Below are 3,815 nucleotides of genomic sequence, written 5' to 3' on the forward strand. Positions count from 1 at the left end.
CTGGCCAGTGGCCATTGTTATCACATTCTACAACCGACTTCCAAAAAAATACAGCTTTCTTATTACGCTGTCGGGCAATGAAAGCGGGACACCCCTATTTTTGGTTTTTCTCAAAAAAAAAAATAATAATAATAAAAAAAATAGGGGTGTTTCATTGCAAGGCAGTGTATTAATAGACTAAAAAAAACGATATTTTCAGAGATGACTTCATTCAAAATTTAATTTTTGGTCTTGAAGAAAGTTCCTCTTCTAAATACCTATTTTGTCCAATTGCAACTCCTCCATTGTTCCGAATTTTTCTTCGTGACGAAGAAAAATACCGGTTAGCTGGGCTAGTATGATGACTTTATGACTACTGGGGGGTGTGGACATTGCTCTAATGTTGATTCATTTTTTCTAAAGGATTCACTAGTTAGACCTTATTAATTGATTTATTGGTGTACAGAACCTCTTCTATTGCAATGATTCACCTTATACCTGGCCAGTGGCCATTGTTATCACATTCTACAACCGACTTCCAAAAAAATACAGCTTTCTTATTACGCTGTCGGGCAATGAAAGCGGGACACCCCTATTTTTTGGTTTTTCTAAAAAAAATAGGGGTGTTTCATTGCAAGGCTATTAATAGACTAAAAAAAAACGATATTTTCAGAGATGACTTCATTCAAAATTTAATTTTTGGTCTTGAAGAAAGTTCCTCTTCTAAATACCTATTTTGTTCAGCTTTCTTATTACGCTGTCGGGCAATGAAAGCGGGACACCCCTATTTTTTGGTTTTTCTCAAAAAAAAAAAATAGGGGTGTTTCATTGCAAGGCAGTGTATTAATAGACTAAAAAAACGATATTTTCAGAGATGACTTCATTCAAAATTTAATTTTTGGTCTTGAAGAAAGTTCCTCTTCTAAATACCTATTTTGTTCTTGTTAGGTAACCGTTTATCGTTCGATAATTTCATCAAAATCGGATAAGGAGGGGTGGAAGAGCTCACTAAGTGAGAATCCTGCCATTAAAGCCTAAAAAAAAATCAGCTCCATTTGTATATGGTTTAGACCGCTTCTATTTTCTTAAAGATATGTCCCTCATAACTTTTGAAAAATATTAATTACTAGTTATGAAATATGCTAGATGGCCAGGTAAAGGCGTTATATACACACGTATCATAAATATAGTACTAATACTAAATTTGGTGTATAGTGACTTTATTTATAAAATATACGTACATAAAGAAAAAAATCAGCTCCATTTGTATATGGTTTAGACCGCTTCTATTTTCTTAAAGATATGTCCGAACTTTTGAAAAATATTAATTACTAGTTATGAAATATGCTAGAATATGCTAGATGGCCAGGTAAAAGCGTTATATACACACGTATCATAAATATAGTACTAATACTAAATTTGGTGTATAGTGACTTTATTTATAAAATATACGTACATATACCAAAATTATGCATTCTCATTATGCAAAAGTTTTTGTCTTTCTTTTCAGTTCTGTTTTGTTTGTTCGTAGCTGCAAAGAGAAATTTAAATAACACATTATTCAGTCCAAATGTTTATCGCATGTACACATTCGAACATACAAAAATACTCGTAAAAAAACGACCACTTTCATTTAAATCTTAGGAGAAGATACCTTCACTGAACCCTAAACGCGACGTAAGTTTTTACCTAATAAACAAGTTTTGTCTGAAGATGAGTTGTCATTTAGATGGTTAATTGATTTGTTCTTTATCTATACCTACCTATATATAATGTATTAATAAAAGCATGTTATACGATAATACGACCCTGATTGTAATGCCGCAATTTATTATTATATTTTCATCACTAATGGGTTTGCCCTATTATCAAACATATTAGGTGTGAGGTGCAATAATAAATTCCACGAACCATCAACGGGGCAATTTGATCTTATCATCTCTTGAAATCATCAAATGGGTTTGCCCTATTATCAAACATATTAGGTGTGAGGTGCAATAATAAATTCCACGAACCATCAACGGGGCAATTTGATCTTATCATCTCTTGAAATCATCAAACAGGGTACCTACAATACGAGGAGGTACTGACCACCATATACAGATTACCTAATAGGTACGTACGTAGCTTCCACACCGTGGGGGCCGGATGGGACCTAGATTTCCTGGAAAAAGACCTCATGTAGCCTTGTTTTTTGGGGCCATGGATGGTTAATTGATGGGACCTAGATTTCCTGGAAAAAGACCCCATGTAGCCTTGTTTTTTGGGTCCATGGGTGCTTAATTGATTTGTTCTTTATCTCTACCTATATATAATGTATTAATAAAAGCATGTTATACGATAATACGACCCTGATTGTAATGCCGCAATTTATTATTATATTTTCAACTACTATATCTTATCTACCTCCGGTTTTACAATATTCAATACCCACATCAGGTTCTGACGGATCACTAAAAAAGTTACCGTGGTGCGTGTCTGATCTGGTGACTGTTTGGGACATCACCAATTGCCAGCTACTTCGGGGCGCACTCAGCCTCGTGAGGACAACTGAGAGATTTTCACAAATTAAGGGGGGCTAACCTTTTGTTTATTTTTGGGGGAAAGTGGGTTAATGCGACCCTTTGGTTTCCCTATGATGAACGTCAAAATCACTTTACTTCCAGAAGGCAAATCTACTATATCTTATCTACCTCCGGTTTTACAATATTGAATACCCACATCAGGTTCTGACGGATCACTAAAAAAGTTACCGTGGTGCGTGTCTGATCTGGTGACTGTCTGGGACATCACCCATTGCCAGCTACTTCGGGGCGCACTCAGCCTCGTGAGGACAACTGAGAGATTTTCACAAATTAAGGGGGGCTAACCCCTTGTTTATTTTTGGGGGAAAGTGGGTTAATGCGACCCTTTGGTTTCCCTATGATGAACGTCAAAATCACTTTACTTCCAGAAGGCAAAAATTGATAATTTTATAATCCCATGGTCATCCAAAATGCCTACTTAAGTTTACCTATAGGTACCTACCAAGATTCAGGCAGCCCAGTAAAAGTGTCTTAAAAGTTGTAAAATTCGATCCATGCATACGTAGTATTTCATACCTATGTACAATGTACATACAGAGATTTCGAGGTATATAAAACCATGTAAAAAAAATCTGGTGTGAACATCACACGACTTTCTATTACATTTGCGAATACGTACTAAAAGAAAGAAAACTCAGGGGAGTATCGAACCCGCAACTTCTCAACCGTAAGTCGGACAGTTCTAGAAGTAGCACCATTCGATTCGGCGTGAAAAATCACATGCCTACCTATGTAAAAATATCCCCGTGTCCCCCACGCATCAAGAAATGAACTCATGTTGCCCCATGCCCTCACGTGAGTCGGTTCCAAAGTTATCAGCGTGTTTCATCTGTTATTCTATACTAGCCCTGATTCATTGATGTCATCACCAGATAAGAGAACCTACTACTACATAGCTCACTTAGCACAACATTCGTGTTTAAGTAACAACTCATTTCCAGTAGCCAAGTGTCTGCGATAGAGAACTAATCACTGTGAGTATATTTGAATTGTTTATTGGTTATTCTGTACTAGCCCTGATTCATTGATGTCATCACCAGATAAGAGAACCTACTACTACATAGCTCACTTAGCACATCATTCGTGTTTAAGTAACAACTCATTTCCAGCAGTAGCCAAGTGTCTGCGATAGAGAACTAATCACTGTGAGTATATTTGAATTGTTTATTATTATTATTTATTTTTGATCCTAGAGTTAGTATTATAAAAGTTAGTAAAGTCTGTATGCATTAGTAATTTAATAGGTTAGTA

At 35.9% G+C, this 3,815-nt stretch overlaps 1 long non-coding RNA gene across 1 annotated transcript; it reads right to left on the reverse strand.

The window, feature by feature from the left end:
• Nucleotides 1-361: 361 nt before the first annotated feature.
• Nucleotides 362-1,216, reverse strand: LOC113472612. Its single transcript, XR_003394844.1, has 2 exons — nt 910-1,216; nt 362-710 (listed from the first exon to the last, which is right to left on the reverse strand). It is a non-coding gene; the product is annotated as an uncharacterized LOC113472612 (long non-coding RNA).
• Between the last annotated feature and the right edge of the window lie 2,599 nt (nt 1,217-3,815).

Source organism: Diaphorina citri, unplaced genomic scaffold (assembly GCF_000475195.1).
Source record: "Diaphorina citri unplaced genomic scaffold, Diaci psyllid genome assembly version 1.1 scaffold6473, whole genome shotgun sequence".
NCBI lineage: Eukaryota > Metazoa > Arthropoda > Insecta > Hemiptera > Psyllidae > Diaphorina > Diaphorina citri.